The following is a 19,087-nucleotide window of genomic DNA, read 5'->3' as shown; positions in this document are numbered from 1 at the left end:
CATGAGCTCTTAAGTGTTCCACCATTGTTTTGATGATTCAACTGGCCTTTCAAAAGCATGTCTACAAACTGATTTGGGTAATAAGTGAACAGAAATAACAAGAAGATATCCATGTATCCACCTTTCTTCTAGAACAGACGTGATTCTAGAAAGGAACAGAGAACTGAATAAGCTATGCAAGATAATAAATTGAAATTCTGCACAGAAACTGGGAAGTGATATAGAGTGGCCACTTGAGCATATAAACCTTTGCCAGATCCCAAACGTATGAGAGCACAAACCTAAGCACAGAGAACGTAGCCTTTCAGGATTCACGATGCCTGCTGCAGTAGAGGAAGAGAATGATGTGAGCCTGCTGCACAGAACTAACTGTACCATGTGTCTAGTGCTGGGCTGCACTGTACAGCACTGCAGAGCTGAGCACTTCATAACATCCTCCAGGGGAAGGATTTATGAACCTCCTCAAAGGATGAGGATTCAAGAAGACAGGCGATTAGATGTATAAATCACAAGAAAGTAATGTTTTTAGTGTTTCTAATTAGATGATTCTCATATAAGATTAGGAACTGGAAATAAAGAGCACTCTGAAAATCACAACAAATTCCACCATCACAGGGTTATGACTCCCAAAAGCTGCAGATGGCTTTCATCACACATCCCTCCAGGGATTAACACTTTATGGACCAAATGAGGATCCTTTACACAGCAGAACTAGCTTGGAAGTCACTAGTTCAAAAATTAGAAATAAAAAGTAGACTAGTTGTTTGAACAATAATGTTACAATATAAATGAAAATATAAATATGATTGATGCTGGAAAAGTTTAAATTCCTGTAAAACAGAACAAAGTAAAGTGACTATTGCTCACATGTAATACATGTAATGTCACATGTAGAATACTATTGGTAGTACACAATCAAGACCATTATTGTGTCCATTTGTGGGTTTTTGTTCTTTTTCTTCTTCAGAAGGCATTACAGTAGTTCAATATAATAATAGGATAGAATTAGGGTTTGAAATAATTTATATGTCCCCCTTTAAAGGAATATTTTGTAATTGCAAAATATATTTGGAGTTGACTAAGTAGTTAACTAATTCTATCATACATACACACACACACACACACACACACACACACACACACATATGGTTTTGAGGAAATTATCATTAGTAATTTCCTCAGTGCAATTAAAGGAGGTGATGAAAGAGAGGGACATTTCTTCCTCTATACATTGTATACAAAGTGTGCATTCCTTTATAACGCTAGGTACATAGGAGACCTGAGCACCTACTAAGCACTTATGGTACAAGTCTAGGAGGAATTGAAATTGTCTCTATTCTCAGCACAATCAAGACATGATCAAAACTCACTGTAAAACAAGATTATGAATATCCTAATAAAGAGGAAAAGCTCAAGGAACATCACCCACACAAATTCTGAGAAGCAGAAATGTGAAGCTACTAACCCTGAAAAATAAGATTTTTTTCTGGCAATTTATGGCTCATATTTCCAGCATAAATTGAAGCAAGAGAAACTTAGGGCATTTGGTTCTTGTCGGCTGCTGTTAGATCGCAGTCTCTTTGGAGAGAGGAAGACATGTCTACCTTGGAGCTCTCCTAGTTCTAAGGACTCTTCTACAGCACAGGCACTTCAAATTCAGTGGTGGTGAAAAACTCCCTCAGGAAAACATTACCCTAACCTTCCTACTGAATTATTTGTTATTTGACAGATTCTGGGAGACAGGGAGCCATTGTCTTGGGTTGTGTGCCCACTTGCGATATCTACAAGCGCCAGTGAACAGCTCCAAACAATGGTAACACCTATGGCTCTGGGTAAACAAAATGACTCATACACAAAAGAAATGAGTATGGGATTTGGACAGCTCAGTAGGGATGGAGGATGGCATGGGCGACAGGGTGATAAGAGAGCATGGGGTGAGAATAATCAAAATCATTTATAGATATGTGAAATTGTCAGAGAACAAAATTAGTTGTTTTTTTTTTTTATGGAGGCTGATGCTGATGCTGATGCTGATGCTGATGCTGATGCTGATGCTGATGCTGATGCTGATGCTGATGCTGATGCTGATGCTGATGAGATGATATCTCAGTAAGTAAAGGCACCTGAGGACTTGAGTTTCATCTCCAGGAACTACAGGGTAAGCAGAAAACTCACTCCTGCAAGGTAGCTCCATATGTATGCCATGCACATAAATAAGGGGGGGGGGAGAGGCAGAGAGACAGAGACAGAGACAGAGACAAGATAGATGAAACAAATACATAAATGTATGCAATTTTTAAAAGCAAAGATGGTAAAATAATAGAACTGTGAGAGAATTTAGTTCTTACTTTTAACCTACCTATTGTCAAAAAATAATAAAAACAAAGGAAAGGAAATTTAATTTAAAATTAAGAAAATATGAATCAGCGTCCCGCTGCTGTCTCTGATAATTTCATTCTTTATTTCCTGGTTCCAGTTCTTCGTTTGTCAAATGTGAACATACTTTTTGGAGTTGTGAAGTTGTGCAATGTTCTCTTGTCAATAATACATAAGCTCTAGTTTTCACCTCTAATTCTGTTTACCTTCACTAACATGTTGTTACTAAATCGGTTTGTTAATTATCTAACCCTTTTGATTTGTTGATAATGCATAGCACCATGATCATAGCTACATAATGCACTTTAGGAGCTCCATTTAGAGGCATGCCTCCTTGTGTTAAATGTCCAGGTTGTTTTTGAAATTATTGTGCTTCCACATGATCTTCTGTGTCATTGCTCAGTATTGATGGTTCCATCACTTACCTAATACATTTTTTCTATTCTTCTCTCATATATTACTGTAGTAGAAAAATCTTTTATGCCCTGCCAGGGCTTCTACCCTGCCTTGACCATGGAGTTCCCAGATGAAAAACACACAGCCTTTTGATTTACAATATGTCTTGAGCAGTACAGTATCCGGGCAGCTGCCTCCCTCCACGCTGTTAGAATCTCCTTTCCTACTTACAACCCTGAGGTATTACCTACTATTTACTCTGTTTCATCTGGACTGCTCTTAGCTACAAGTGGGCAGCCCTCAGGCCCTCACTCTTCTCTCTCTTAACCTACAGCTACTTCCTTTCTTCTCCTATACCGGCTGGTTTTGTGTGTCAACTTGACACAAGCTGGAGTTATCACAGAAAGGAGCCTCAGCTGTAAGGCATTTTCTCAATTAGTGATCAAGGGGGTAGGACCCATTGTAGGTGGTACCGTCCCTGGGCTGCTAATCCTGGGTTCTATAAGAGAGCAAGCTGAGCAGGCCAAGGGGAGCAAGCCAGTAAGAAGCATCCCTCCAAGGCCTCTGTATCAGCTCCTGCTTCCTGCCCTATGTGAGTTCCAGTCCTGACTTCTTTGGTGATGAACAGCAATGTGGAAGTGTAAGCTGAATAAACCCTTTCCTCCCCAACTTGTTTCTTGGTCATGGCATTTGTGCAGGAATAGAAACACTAAGACATCTCCTCACATTCTTCTTTTACTTCATGGTGGCTTCCTTTTCTCCTCTCCTGGTATATATATTATCTCCCCTCCCCATGGCCTCTCCTCCTCTTCCTTCTGCCCCAGGCCTTCCCCTCCCTCTGCCTGCCCTCTCAGGGATATTAACCATACATGGCAAGAAGCACCCTCATAGAGGCAAAGAGGAGGAGGGAGAGAGGGGATGGGGTGGGGAATTGTGGAGGGAAAACAAGGAAGGAGTATATCATTTGAAATGTAAATGAATAAACTGATTAATGTAATTTTTAAAAAGCTACAGTAAGACCAGGCACATACCATCACATCAGGGCGAGTTAAAGCAACACAGTAAGAGTAAAAGCATCTAAGGAATAATCAAAGAGTCAAATACAGCCCCCACTCCACAGGTAGGAGTGCCACAAGAGCACCAAGCTACTCAGCCATAACATATGTGTAGACAACCTAGGTCAGACTCCTACAGGTTCTTGATCCCTCAAGTTCCCATGAGTCCTAGGCAGTTTATTCTGTGGGCTGTGACCTCATGGTGTGTCACTGATTCTGATTACTCCACCCCCACCCCAAGCAGGATTCCTCAAGATTTACCTAATAATTGGCTATTGTACTCTGTTTTTCTCTGGGTCTGTAGACTTTAGCATGATTATCTTTTACTTTACGGCTAATAGTCACTTATCCTTAGTACATGCCATATTTGTCTTTCTGGGTCTGGGTCACCTAACTCAGGATAATATGTTCTAGTTCCATCCATTTGCCTGCAAATTTCAGGACATCATTGTATTTAATAGCCAAGTAATACTTGCTTGTGCAAATGTACCACGTTTTCTTTATCCTTTACTTAGTTGAGGGACATGTAGGTTGTTTCCAGTTTCTGGTCATTATGAATAAAGCAGCTATGAACATAGTTGAGCAAGTGTCCCATGACAGGATGGAGTGTCCTTTGGGTATATGCTTAAGAATGATATAGCTGTGTCTTAAGGAAGATTGTTTTCCAATTTCTGAGAAACCACCACATTGAACTCCAAAGTAGCAGTACAAGTTTTCACTCCTAGCAGCCATGGAGGAGTTTTCTTCCTCCACATCCTCACCAGCATGAGCTGTTGCCTGAATTTTTGGTCTTAGCTATTCCGACAGGTGTAAGATAGGATTTCAAAGTCACTTTGATTTATATTTCCCTGATAGCTACATATGTTAAACATTTCTTTAAATGTCTCTTGGCCATTTGAGATTTCTCTGTTGAGAATTCTGTTTAGATCTATATGCCATTTTTAATTCAATTGTTTGGGTTTTGATACCTAGTTTATTGAGTTCTTTATATATTTTGGAAAATAGATCTTTTTCAGATGGGGTTTTAGTAAAAATCTTTTCCCATTCTGAAGACTGCTGCTTTTTTCATATGGTACTGTCCTTTGCCTTACAGATTATCTCCAGTTTCATTTATTAATAATAAATGTGAGTCCCATTTATTAATTGTTGATCTTAGTGCCTGTGCTCTCAGTGTTCTGTTCAGAAAACTGTCTCAGAAAGTGGTACCAATGAGTTCAAAGATGTCCCTCATTTTCTCTTTTATCATCTTCAGTGTGTCTGAGGTCTTTGATCTACATAGACTTGAGTTTTGCATAGGGTAAGAAATATGGATCTATTTGCCTTCCTCTACATGCTGACTTCCAATTTGACTAGTATCATTTGTTGAAGATGCTTTCTATTTTCCATTGGGAATTTTTTATTTAAAAAGGGTGTCTATGGGTATATAGATTTATGTATACACCTGTAATTCCATTCCGTTGAGCATTGTGTCTGTTTTTATGCCAATTTGAAGTGGTTTTTATTACTCTAACTCTGAAATCAGGGATGGTGATTCCTTTGGAAGTTCTTTTTTTTTTAAATTATTTATCAATCTATTTTGTGTCTATGAGCTGAGCCACCGTAGCTGTCTTCAGAAGAGGGCATCGGATAGATCCCATTACAGATGGTCATGAGCCACCATGCGGGTGCTGGTGGAAGTTCTTTTATTGTATAGGATTGTTTTAGCTATTTTGGGTTCCTTGCAATTTCCATATGAAATTGACTGTTGTTCTTTCAAGGTCTGTAAAGAATTGTGTTAGAATTTTGATGTCCCCATCATTTCATTGAATCTGTAGATTGCTTTTAGTAGAATAGCCATTTTTACTCTGTTAATCCTACTGATCCATTAGCTTGAAATACCTTTTCATCTTCTGATATCTTCTTTAATTTCCTTCAACAGTTTGATGATTTTGTTATATAGATCTTTCACTTGGTTGGAAGTAGAGCTAGCAGAAATATTTGAGACTGTTTTTTCTTAGTAGTTTAAATATATCTTCTCAACTCTAGTATATAATGAGATGCCTATGCCATCCATGTCCATAACTCGTGTATATAAGAAATAGCTATCTTCCATCTGCTTTCAAGATTCTAATTCTATTTGCCTTTCTAGATGCTCTCTAGATGTGTGTGTGTGTGTGTGTGTGTGTGTGTGTGTGTGTGTGTGTGTGTGAATGTATATGCATTTGGCCATCCTTTAAGTTTTTCATTTATCCAGGTTATTTATTTAGCCTTCTTTCCTCATTTTTCCACCTATGTGGAAAAATGCCTTATAAGAGGCTAGCCATCGCTATTGCACAGGCTTCAAACTAAGGTATAGACTAAAACTGCATTCAGTACACCATTTACTGTTTGGACACAGTGCCTCACTGTATAGACCAGGCTTGCCTCACAGACACAGGGATGCAACTGCCTCTGTTTCCTGGGTACAAGGATTAAGGGCGTGGAACACCAAGGCTGGCATTTCTTAAATTTTATTGTTAAAACTTTATTTATTCTCTTTAGAAAATAATATTTTATTGTCTTTTATGAGTGTGCACCTATCTGGGTTAATAAATTTAATAAACTTGGAATATATTAACCACATGAGGGGTTCCCATTCTTATAGAGCCCCTATAATCCATTGATTTGGAAAATTTTGGTACCTAACCTTTTGTAAGAAGTAGTTGTAAAGTCAGACTTTCTAAATCCTTTACATTACTAAAATCCTGGCATTTGAATAAATGCATTCCTCCATGGATGGTCCTTACTACTGACACTTAATGCTGTTGTCAGAAATCCTCAGATTCAGTTACAAATCAGAGAGCTGGTTAGCAGAATGATCTCAAATTGATTTTAAAACTACATTTTTACAAATAAATTTAGATATCCTGTGGACAGGTATATAGAGGGCCACTGGAGTCCTGAAGGTCATTAAAAATACCACACACAAACACACACACACACACACACACACACAGAGAGAGAGAGAGAGAGAGAGAGAGAGAGAGAGAGAGAGAGAGAGAGAGAGAGAGAGAGAAGGGGTGGAGGAAATAAATTACTAAGTGAAATGCGTTTAAATTTTTTACAATTGAAAAATGCTCTCATTTTTACAAAAGAAGGTATTATACATGTCTGTTTTCACACGCACAACAGAATTTAATTTTCGACCATTTATCAAGTTGTTTAAATTTATCTGTATATTTAAGGAGAAAATAATTATGGTAATAGGATTCTGTTTCTTTAAATAAACATGTATGCCCTTACATTCCATTCCATAGAAATGTGTGGCCTCCACTTTGTCTATGAAACATGATATGAATATATTGCTACTTAAAATATGTAATTTAGACAACAGTTGGAAATAACTTAAATATTAATGAAAACTTGCCCTGTCTTTTAAAATGAAATGTATAGATTTTAATATTTGAAGGAAATGCCTCTCATGTGAAAGGGTAATATCCTGAGTAACCACATACAGCAACTACAACATAAAAAAATGAAATTTAATGTAACCTGTCAGTTGTATTCAGCATGCGTCTCACAAGTGTGTTATTATAGTATCAGGAAGACATCATGTTGAGCAGTATTGACACAAAGAAGTTGTTATTTGCATTGCGTCCGGGCCTGTTTGCATATCACTTCTCAGTCTCTGTTACAGAGAACCAGATTGAGTAATACAAACCTAGAATTACTCAGGAAATAGTAATTATAGGTTTCCAAGCCTGGATTGAAACCTCCAGCAGAAAGCTCAAATGCCAACAGCATGATATTGCCATTCAACTCCCTTTCATATTAAGTTGCTTTCAGACAGTCAGCGGGCGAAATTAAAATCACATTTCTTAACGTCTCCTGAAGCCTTTACAATTTAATGTAGCTCGGCACTCCAGAGGACTCCACTCCACAGAGCAGACCCCTTGGCTTCGTCAGACAATGAAAAGAAAGCAGTCACGAAACTGCGGAGCTATGTTTCTGTTTCATGTCTACCTTATACGTTAGATTTTTAACTAGGTAAGGCCACCCAAGATGTCATAGTAGCTAAGAAAATGAGAGTTATTCAAATCTATAAGCACAAAAATATCTCATAGGCTCTAAATGTCCCACATGCTTGTTGGCTAATCTTCAATAGGAGGGTACATTGACTACATGCCATCTTTAGGTGCTGTTAGAGGAAGGGTGTCTGTGTATAAAGACAGTAAGATAGGATGACATGAAGATGACTTTCACACTCATTGCTACATTCAGGAACAACAAGTGATGGATTTATCCTTCTCAGCTGCCCCTCAGGACAAAGAAGACAGGCTCCAAATGTCCTCTCATCTCTTCAGGCCTGTAGCCATGCTGAAAGAGTATCAGGTCCCGCTTAGGGAAACTCTCCTTGATGTAGGGTTTAAGGACAGGAAGTGAGAAAGTGCTGGAAATGGTGAGAATTTAATTTTCTCACTGCTCACTAAGCAGACATTGGAAAGAGCCGTCTGTATTAGGCCCCTGTCTAAGAAATTATTTGCTGTTTGAGCGACCCTGGCCCTGAACCTTTTTGTTTTCAGATTCCTCCCCCTTTCCTAACTAGAGGTACAAAGATTTCTGTAAACATGAAAATTAAGAGAGCAAATAACATCTATCATCCTACAAAAACTAATGATTATGAGAATATATACTCACATATTAAGTTAATATCAAAGGGCATACATTCATAAATATAAATAACTTGTACAGTCCTAAATAACCTAGAAGATGTATGCTTACACAGATTCTCAAATGCAAAAAATTTCAACACTCATAGCTAAGTGACATACAATGGAAAATAAATTACAACTGGAAGAGTTAAAACTGGACAGTGAACTTCAAAATAAATCAACAAATTTAGTTAATGTTAAGGAAATAATCTATAAGTAGAAAAGTTCTGAATTATTGGCCATGAAATGGAGTAGGACTGTCTGCATATAGTTCTCTTTGTATGATTTTATATGAGGTATAAATTGGCCTTTCTAATTATGTTTTGTGGAATCTAAAACCATCGATCAATTCATTAAATGGTGTCCTTAGTTATGTTTTAGTGTTCTGTGTAACTCCTGGTGATCCACCAAGTATAAAATAAAAGAGAGTAATGCCACAGAGGAATTCCAGTATGAGAAAATACTCAAGTGTTACTTTTAGTGAGAAGGTCACACAACTGTGCAATCACGAGAAAAGATAATACAATCAGAATCAATCTTAAAAATGAGTCTTTGTGATCAAATCTTAACCTATCTGAAAGCAACTTAAGCTTCTTTCTAGGTCAGTGAAATTTCTCAAGAGAAAGACAATTCACTGTTTACCATAGTTATTGCATTGCAACTGCAGGCAAACAGACTAGAGGAAGAAAGGGAAGCGAAAGGTGGGGGAGGGGAGGGCAACTTATCTCACAAAGTGAGAAGTCTAAGTTCTCTTCCTGGACTTTCAGAAGCAGTGATTTTAAAAAAACAAAACAAAACCCCTTTAAGTGCTCTATGCAAAGTCAGTCAAACACAACTGATAAAGGGAAACCTGGTGTAGCCATATCGAATGTTTCTGGGAGGAGACATGGGGAGAGGAAGAGACTCAGCTCTTAGTGTAACTCAGTAGAAAATCAACGGGATGTGAACAAGTCGGTACCATTGGACATTCGTGGGCAGTGATAAGAAGTAGCCACTAAACAGCAAAGGAGAAATAATAAAGATGACTAGCTCCAGCTGTTGTGCTTGGAAAGGGGAGATTAGTGGTCAGGAAGTGATCCTTTCACTTATAGGAAGGATAATAATTTACTGGTTAGCTGTACCCGTGCGTTTTGATTTTAATGTGTAATGTTTTGTTTATAATTTGGTATTGGTCTCTCTCTTATGAGTGGCTATAAGTTCAACACTGTCAGACCCTAGAAGTCAAGGAATTTGGTTCATGGCTACTTACAATGTACATGCTACAGGCTTTCTCTTTTATCATGGAAGATGTATCAACACCACAGTGTCCAACTTGTGGTCTGGCCTCACTCTCACAAGTGAGGTTGTGTGTGCTGGCAGATATCATTGTTGATCTTAGCTGACCTCAGCTCATTTGAACAATGGCAGAGATTCTTTAGAGAATCCTAAGTGGAAAGGAGCTAAAGTCAGGTATATGTAGCAGGTCAGACACAATTGGGAAGCAGAGTTTCCAATGAAATGCACGAAACACATGTAAGTTACTTTCCTATGTTCCAGTGTTTCAGTGCAGTTGGAGGTACTGTGGTAGAGCTTAAGGAAGTCCAATGAGCTCAACAGTAGAGAGTGAGACAGAAGACTGGCAGAACTATAGCATGTATTAAAGTTCACAGATAGCATCTGTGATGGTTTCTATATGCTTGGCCCAGGGAGTGACACTATTAGGAGGTGCGGCCTTGTTGGAGTAGGTGTATAACTGAGGGCATGGGTTTCAATACCCTAGTCCTAGCTGCCAGGAAGTCAGTATTCTGCTGGCAACCTTCAGATGAAGAGGTAAAACTCTCAGCTCTTCCTGTACCATGTCTACCTAGATGCTGCCAGGTTCCCACCTTGATGATAATGGACTGAACCTCTAAACTTTTAAGCAAGCCCCAAGAGTTGCCTTGGTCATGGTGTCTGTTCACAGCAATAAAACCCTAAGACATCATCTCTAGGATTAACTTAAAATCTAAAGAAAGTACTTCTACAGAAGGCTTATAGCACTCTGAAGTTGACGTCAGGTTTAGGCCGTGGCCAACAACAGGAGGGTGTTGAGTTTTGAGCTAGTGTGTTTAGAAACAGAGAAAATAACACGCGACCACAAGTCAGGAGGGAGTTTTAGCTAGATGATTGGGTTTGGCCATATTTCATATGACATCCACTTGTTGCATTAGTTTTATTACTAATTATTTCAATAACCAATGTCAATTTAAATGTTAGTAATACATGCTATCTCAGAAGCAGTAGTTTCTATTTTAAAGCATCAACAGTAAGAGATTCATTATGAAGTGTGGATCTCTCAGAATTATGAAGGCTGAAAACATACTCTGATCAGTAATTCATAGACCCACCACAAGGAGCATGGATTGGGTGGCCCTGGAAGCTCCTAGGATAGGGACCCAGTATGAACATAGGAGCCATTGTCCTGGTAAGGAATCCTTGAGATATTTGGTAGCAGAAAATGGAAATGCCCTTCATATTCCGGTGTTCACTTAAAGTATCTGATTGGAAAATCCCAAATCAGACAGGTTCAATCTTCAAATGGTTCTGGGAAATGTAACTATTTCATATGGCTACATTCAAGGTATAGGACAGGTCGATAGAGTGTCCACTGATATACTGCAGCTACCACGAATATAGTTTTTTAATATAAGGTTGAATATGATTTTTCAACCTTTTGGGAGTTACCAATGAAAGGACATACCTTAAGTCAGGAGACAGGAGTCGTAGACTTCTTGACAAGTTACAGTTATGACAAAATGTTTCAACATTTTGAAAAAAAATCTCTCCACAATAAAAAGTCGAAGATTCCAGTCTCTTCATTGGCAGCAGCCATTGTGGTGTATTGAAGGTAAGGCTTCATTCTTCATTTGCGATTGTGATGCATATTTCAGTTTAATTTAACTGTTATTGTCATTTTACTCAGTGTTTCGTGTAATATTGAAGTTAAATTGTTTCTGTGAATGCAGACAGCTGGCATTGCTAATCTTGTTAGGGAAACATGTGCTTCAGAAGCTGCGCAAGTGTTAACCTTTACAAAGATTCGCTTTAGTACTTGCCCAGCTTCGCGCCCTAACTGAGGCTCGCTGGAGCTCTTTTCCTGCCAGTACACAACACAGCAAACTTAATTATTGTTTTGGTCTCTATCACTAACTGTAGATACTGTTTCTAGGATGTAATATTCTACTTGGCTCAGCACAAATGCACCAGATATAAAATAACATCAGGCCTTGGGATGCAACCCAAGAGGCTGAAACAGGGCTGGTGAGCAGAAAATCAGGCTGCCTCAGTCACAATGTGTCTGATGGCAAGAACTAGAACCTGCGGAAGAACATGACACATCTACAGATGCAGCCCTGCCTAAGACAGGCAAAGGTAGGGGAAGCTCGCCAAGAAGAGAATGCCTAGGAATTACTCAGGATATAAAATACAGGTTTTTTTTCCTGCATAATTACAAGAAAAGGAGAAAAGGTAAAAATAATAGTGGTCTGCTAATATATTCTCACTGAAAAGTGTACCATTCTCTTCACCATATCTTAGATCTTGCAACCAAGTTCTTAACTTTAAGAGAACTTCAGACATACAAACAACCAATAACAAACAAGCCTCACAAACTTATGGACATGCATTAAAAAATTACTTTGCATTATATAACTTAAAATGTAAATGAGTTATTTATCCAAATGTCGGTAATTTCAGCATATAGAGGGAAACCTGATGACTGAAAATGAGACAACATTCTATTCAATAAGCCTTTAGACTGGACATTCTTCCCTTCAACCTGCGTAGTGGAAGAACCAACTCCCACAGGTGTCCTCTAATCTTCTCCACAGATGTTGCAGACAGTGTGTGCCTCATACGTGTGTGTGTACATGCATGTGTGCATGTGCACGGATTGTTTTAAAGTGACTTTCGCAATTCCCTATGAGGCAGTCAGTGACTGTGCCTGATACCTGAGTAAATTCTGAGGTGGGGTAAACAGTAGGAAGAGCCCCCTCTGTGTTCACACTCACAAAGCGGGTGTGAATCAAAGACATGTCTATCAGGAGCAAGTGAGACTCAAGCATTCCAATATTTTACTACATTTGAGAGAAGAATAACAGTACTTAATTTTAGAAACCCATATTAAAATTGCTAATATCCTAATCAATAATTTATGAGTTGTAAATGTTGAAGAAAAATTTTTACTAAAAAGGTTTTTATAGAAAAAGGAAGCCGGCAACGGAGAGTCATAGAAAGAATGAACACCAAGGACAAGTTCAAAGCCAGGTGCAGATCCACATCAGAGCATCAGGAGCATGAACTACAGATGGATTTAATGTTCTAATTAAGGAATTAACAATGGTGATTTAAAAGCCCAAGTACAGGCTGATTACGCAGGACCAGTTTAATTCCTAATTATACAGGAGATTAGTCACAAAGACCAAGAGAGGTATAACTTGCACCCACCAACCTCTTTTTATAATTGCAGACATCAAACGAGTGAAATATTAGAGGAAAAGAAACATTAAAAAGAACAATTTCAAAATCAGAAAGTTTGAATTAATGTATAGACATAACTGATAAACCGACATAAGTATTGACAATCTCTAAACCTAGATAACAGAACCCGGAACATGCCTAAGTAGCTAGGACATGATACATTTGTTATTCAGGGGCCTTTCAGAACTGAGCCTTCTGAAAACACACTTTTATTTTTCTTTCAGATTAAGAATCTGAAACCAATGTTATAATCTCTACCTTATTTGATCTGGTATTTGATTAATTGACCTATATTTAACCTTTATATGTTCACAAGGTGCAATCCATACATTTAGAGCTATACTCTAACGAGTACAGTTAAATGTATTCCCGCCACTAAAGGCAAGAAAGCACCTTCAATCTCTGGGGAAATGTTGGGGGTCTTTAATTCTCACTGCAGCCTTACCTTGAAAATTTGTTATTACTATGCTATGCTTTTAGGAACCTTTTTCCAAGATGGCATAAGCACCTATTTTGTACTGGCTTTCAGTTCTCTGGGGCCACTTCAGATGTTTTCTATGGTCTCGGGAACCCCTGATGGGAACAATAAACCCAAGAAAGTATAAAGATTCCAAGTGGGCAGCCCCTAGTTTCAGTGCACAGGCTGGCCTTGCAGCTACACCTGCCTGGTTTACCCACATTTGTGGTGTTTTTAACCAAAATTGCTCCTTTGGCTTGAGTTATTATTGTTTGGTTAGTTTGGTTTGTGTTTTGTTTTGTTGGGGTTTTTTTGTTTGTTTTGTTTTCCCAGACAGCTTTTGAGTGGCAGGAGTTAGCTAGTTATGCTGGTCGACCTTTAAGCAGCATATATGCCTTCTCTAGGAACATCTGTCTGGTGCTTTAAACCACACTGAGATGGGCTACCCCCACCCTTCTCATTGCGTCATTTCAGTGTTGTTGGGGCTGGTGCTGAGGGCCTCGCTCCCAGCATAGTCTTCTCAGAAGGTTTGAGACTTACTGGAAAGAAGCCACGCCCGCCCTCTTCACACTTTCTGGGAAGTCAGTCCCTGCTCACACCTTCTTTGATATAAAAACTTCATTCAACTACATCTAGCTATTTCCTGAAAGCTTTAATTAGCAAAAGAACTACAAAGACAATTTTATCAATCTTATGTATAATTTAGGAGAAATTATTTGAAATAATTAGATCTTGAGTTTAATGTTCATCTTTAGATAAGCAGAAAGCTGGTTTTTACCTCAGAGGAAAGTCATTCATCAAGTCATAATTATTATAATAATAATAAATCTTAAAACAATTTGTGGTATTTTTATCTTAGATATGAGATCCCTAAAGTGTACTAAAATCCAACTATTCCACTGTAGGTTCCTTATATTTTAGTCTTCTAAGGAAAATATGGGAGCCAGTTGGTGGCTCTAATCTCTAATCTCAGCACTAGAGAGGCAGAGGCAGGCAAATCTCTGAATTTCAGGTCAGCTTGGTCTACAGAGCGAATTCCAGGATGGCCAGGGCTACAGAGAAACCCTGTCTCAAACACAGAAATGAAGAATATGGCTACATTGACTTAATGCTCACATGAATATGGTGTCAAGACAAATTTTCCACGGCTGCAACGCCAGTGTGCACTCCTTGGCATAACACATACCTGGAGAGTTCCTGTAGGTAAACTATGCGGAGGTTTATATATGGGGGTTTCTTAAAAACTTCTATCTGTATGTAAAACCAAATTACTTGCACTTAGGGGACAGATAATCTAAACACAGTACAAACTAATTTACTCAACCAATATATACTCTGTAAATCAATATTATTAGGTAAAAGATATGCTGCCACTCTGGATTAATCACTTCAAAGTAAGTAAATCTGCATTTTCAAATAAGTACTTATGAAACTGACTTTTCAGCGAGATGGTTCAGCCAGATGAACCAAGTCAGTTTTTCCCACAAAGCCAACAAGTAAAGCTATCAAAACTCCTGAACCAGAACTCCTTAATAATCATCTGAAATGATTATAAACTGCTATGAAGACTAATTATTTCAACAAAGATCAGATGATCAAATGCCCCAAATAGAACAAGAGCTGAGTTTCTCACTATGAGAACAAATGGACTGCCTTGGCTGCAGACACAATCACACTGCTTAAATGAACAGAGGCTCGAGCTCTGTGAGTTCTGTCACTTAAATACTGTGTCAGAAGCAAGCTGAGCCTCAGAGAATCAAATAGGCAATGAAGTCTAGCCAAAAGGCATTTCTTCAGGAATCATTCAATAGAATCACATTTATCACATCTTATGCACACACACACACACACACACACACACACACACATATCAAACTAATGGTAATAATAATGGAACTCAAGAACAGGTAAATCAGACAGGCTGTCTCATGACTGTAATTCTAATACTTAGGGGGTAGGAGCAGAAATATCAGAAGTACAAAGCTAACCTTGGACACGACACTTCATATATTCAAGAGGTCAAGACCAGTCTAATCTACATGAAACTGTCTGGGAGTTGGTGATGAAAGAAAATATAATACTGACAAGTCAATAATGGTAACTTTAACTTTTTAAGAATATTAGTTTAACCGCTAACCAAATGCTACATCTTCAAATCATTTATGTTTTAAAGAATCAGAGAATAGCTTTTACAAGGTTATTAGCTTTCATCTTTACATATTCTATTGATCTTCTGGATCAATAAAGTTATAGCACAATCTCTCATATTATATTTAACTATAATGGATCTAAAAACTGAAATACAATCATTTTTCAGGCAATTAAAGTATGAATAGTTCAATCCAGATCTTGCATAAAAGGTAGAAAAAACCATCTGAATACTGAAGTCGAAGCAGTGTTTAGAAAGACAGCAGGTGGAAAGGATACTCAAGAAACTCAAAGAAATAGAAATTAAGGCTAAAAGGCGACATGGGAATTTGTTTTTTAAAAAAGAAATAGGTGACAACTAAAGAAAGAATTAACACTAAGCTAAAATACAACGTTTACACAACTGAAAAAATGACATCCCTTCTCTTCCTCTGCTCTGGGCCTCTCAACTTCATGGTGTTGCCAAAATGTTGTGAAGGGGAAGCAGGTCGTGATGAGGGTGGACTTCAATATTCCTATGAAGAACAACCAGAGAACAAATGAGTAAAGGATCAAGGCTGCTGTTCCAAGCATCAAATTCTGCTTGGACAATGGAGCCAAATCAGTTGTCCTTATGAGCCACCTGGACCAGTCTAATGGTGTTCCCATGCCTGACGAGTACCCCTTAGAGCAGTTGCTGTAGAACTCAAATATCTGCTGGCCAAGGATGTTCTGTTCTTGAAGGATTGTGTGGGCTCAGAAGTAGAGAATGCCTGTACCAACCCAGTTGCTGGGACTGTCATCCTCTCGGAGAACCTCCGCTTTCATGTAGAGGAAGAAGGGAAGGGAAAAGATACTTCTGGGAACCAGCTAAAATCGATGCTTTCCAAGCCCCCCAGTCCAAACTAGGAGACACCTATGTCAATGATTTGGGGGCTGCAACACCGAGCCCACAGCTCCATGGTGGATGTGAATCTGCCACAGAAGGCTGGTGGGTTTTTGATGAAGAAGGAGCTGAACTACTCTGCCAAGGCTTTGGAGAGTCCAGAGTAATCCTTCTTGCTTATCTTGGGAGGAGCTAAAGTTGCAGACAAGGTTCAGTTGATCAGTAATACGCTAGACAAAGCCAATGAGATGACTCAACAACATGGAGATTGACACATCTCTATGGTGAAGCAGGAGCCAAGATTGTCAAAGATCTCATGTCCAAAGCTGAGAAAAATGGTGTGAAGATTATCCTGCTGGTTGACTTTGTCACTGCTGAAAATTTGATGAAAGTGCCAAGACTGGCCAAGCTACTGTGGCCTCTGGTACACCTGCTGGCTGGATGGGCTTGGACCGTGGTACTGAGAGCAGCAAGACATATGCTGAGGCTGTGGCTTGCACTAGCAGATTGTTTGGAGTGGTCCTGTTGGGGTATTTGAATGGGAAGCCTTCGCCAGGGGAACCAAGTTGCTCATGGATGAGGTGGTAAAAGCCACCTCTAGGGGTTGCATCACTATCACTGACACTTGCTGTGCCAAATGGAACACAGAGGATAGAGTCAGCCATGTGAGCACTGAGGGTGGTCCAGGCTTGAACTCCTGGAAGCTAAAGTCCTTCCTGGAGTGGATGCTGTCAGCAATGTTTAGTATTTTCCTGCCTTTTGTTCCTGTGCACAGCCCCTAAGTCAGTCTAGTGTTTTCCACATCTCCATTTGGTTTAGCACAGGATTCAGCTAGTGACCAAGATACAAGACCAGGAATGCCTAAACAGTTTCACAGCATCTCAGCTTGTCTTTACTGCATCAGGATTTGTCTAAGTTCTTCAAGATCCCATTTAAATTCCTTAGTGACTAAAGCCAGTATGCACTGTAAAGGGCATCTATTTATATTCTGCCTGTGAAAGGAAGTGAGCTGTAAAAGCTCAGCTCTCTTTGACTTGTGTGGCTTCTGGTTAGCTTTGTCGCTTGCTGTTCATGACTCAGCATGGAAACATAATGAAATTCCAGCTGTAGGTTTGGAGAAGTTGATGATATATTAAACAATAAAGATGTCCACTGGGGTCGGGGAGAGAAATAACTTCCTGACCTATTTACTAACGCTAAGAAAAAAAGTATATACGTGAGGACATGGGATAACGAATGTGAAAGTTGGTAAGGGTTACATGTAGATAAGAGAATGTCCCAGTACCTGTAAAATGGTCATTTTATATATGCTATGGAAAAATAGCCACTAGCCAACAATAAAGCACTTAAAGTGGTGGGTGTGCTGCAGCTGCATATGGAGAATATATATCTATATCAATATCTATATATAATATATCTATATATAATATATAGATATTGATATAGATATATAGATATAGATATCAAAAAAGACAAATAGAGAAGCAGACATGCAAAGTGTGAAGACACAGATTCTTCCTCCTCCTCTTCTTCCTCCCCTCCTCCTCCTCCTCCTTCTTCTTCTTCATCTTTCTCTTTGTCATTCCCACATCCCTTCTCTTACTTAGAGAAAGGGTCTATCTCATGAAGCCCAGGCTGGACTTGATTCTACTATGCAACCTTGAATGACCTTGACATTCTGATTCTCCCACCTCTGCCTCCTGAGTGTTGCACTGAGAGGTGTACATAACCATTACCAGTTCATTCAGTGCCTGAAATAGGGTCTAGAGCCTCTGGCATGTTAATCAATCATTCTTCCAACTGAGCTACATCCCCTGGCTCCTTCATATTTTATGGCATCATATTCTTCTGAAAAGTATCATTAGAAAATATTGTTAAAAATTCACAAGATCTCTAGAGAAATGCAAAGAATAATATTAAATATATAAGCAGATATCACCTTGGAGGATGCTGATTTATTTTCAGACTGATAAGATTTAGGCTACTTTAATTGGCCTCAAAATGCTGAGCATGTCAAAATGGCAAACACAGTTTGAAGATGCGTCTACTTTGGTTGGGCTGATTTCTGTAACCTTTAAGAAACAGAGCACTTTTTAAAAACTGACAATTTGTATTTATTATTCCTCTGAAATCTAATCTTTAGAATTTTTGTCCTAGTAAAGACTAGACCTAGGGCAATTAGAAACAGTAATTCTTATTATAATGACTTTCTGAACTAGGAATATCCCAAAGTATTTAATAAAATAGCCCCATTCCTTATATCATTATACTAAGGGACTCTTAAGTCATACTTGAAAATATAAGGATGGCAGTGCTTTAGAAAAGCCAAAGTTATAAATTACAGAATTGAGTAAACACAATGAAGTAAAGAGATAAAACAGGTTCTAAATTTTGAATCACTTAGTTTCAAATTCTACATTAGTAGCACTGAAAACAAACTTAATTACTATAAATCTCAAATTTTCATTCATTTGCATAAGAATATTAAAACTGGTTTAGTTTAAATTTAGTTAAATTTAGTTTCAAGAATATTAAAATAAAAGTAGTTTATATGCTTCATTCACACTTAAAACATCACAAACCAAATTACTAGAGATAATATTAAACACTACATCTTGAACAT

General features: G+C 38.5%; 1 protein-coding gene and 1 pseudogene across 3 annotated transcripts in view; one reads left to right on the top strand and one right to left on the bottom strand.

The window, feature by feature from the left end:
* The window catches only part of Spag16 (sperm associated antigen 16), a 906,763-nt gene that overhangs the window by 560,156 nt on the left and 327,520 nt on the right, over window positions 1-19,087 (bottom strand).
* On the top strand, window positions 14,900-17,209 carry LOC134480384 (phosphoglycerate kinase 1-like; annotated as a pseudogene).

Source organism: Rattus norvegicus, chromosome 9, assembly GCF_021556685.1.
Source record: "Rattus norvegicus strain SHRSP/BbbUtx chromosome 9, alternate assembly SHRSP_T2T, whole genome shotgun sequence".
In the NCBI taxonomy this organism is placed as follows: Eukaryota; Metazoa; Chordata; class Mammalia; order Rodentia; family Muridae; genus Rattus; species Rattus norvegicus.
This window is presented reverse-complemented; position numbering and strand designations above follow the sequence as displayed.